Here is a 622-nt window from a genome sequence, read left to right as displayed (position 1 = left end):
TCTCTCCCCATAGCCCTGTATCGATCCCCAAACTAATCCCACTGTCCCCCCGCTCTCTCCCCATAGCCCTGTATCGATCCCCAAACTAATCCCACTGTCCCCCCCGCTCTCTCCCCCCATAGCCCTGTATCGATCCCCAAACTAATCCCACTGTCCCCCCCGCTCTCTCCCCCCATAGCCCTGTATCGATCCCCAAACTAATCCCACTGTCCCCCCGCTCTCTCTCCCCATAGCCCTGTATCCATCCCCAAACTAATCCCACTGCCCCCCCCCGCTCTCTCTCCCCATAGCCCTGTATCCATCCCCAAACTAATCCCACTGTCCCCCCGCTCTCTCTCCCCATAGCCCTGTATCGATCCCCAAACTAATCCCACTGTCCCCCCACTCTCTCTCCCCATAGCCCTGTATCCATCCCCAAACTAATCCCACTGTCCCCCCGCTCTCTCTCTCCCCATAGCCCTGTATCCATCCCCAAACTAATCCCACTGTCCCCCCGCTCTCTCTCCCCTTAGCCCTGTATCGATCCCCAAACTAATCCCACTGTCCCCCCTCTCTCTCTCTCCCCATAGCCCTGTATCGATCCCCAAACTAATCCCACTGTCCCCCCCTCTCTCTCTCCCCA

This window comes from Chiloscyllium punctatum, unplaced genomic scaffold (genome assembly GCF_047496795.1).
Source record: "Chiloscyllium punctatum isolate Juve2018m unplaced genomic scaffold, sChiPun1.3 scaffold_469, whole genome shotgun sequence".
NCBI lineage: Eukaryota > Metazoa > Chordata > Chondrichthyes > Orectolobiformes > Hemiscylliidae > Chiloscyllium > Chiloscyllium punctatum.
The sequence above is the reverse complement of the archived record's forward strand: the minus strand, read 5'-3'. Positions refer to the sequence as shown.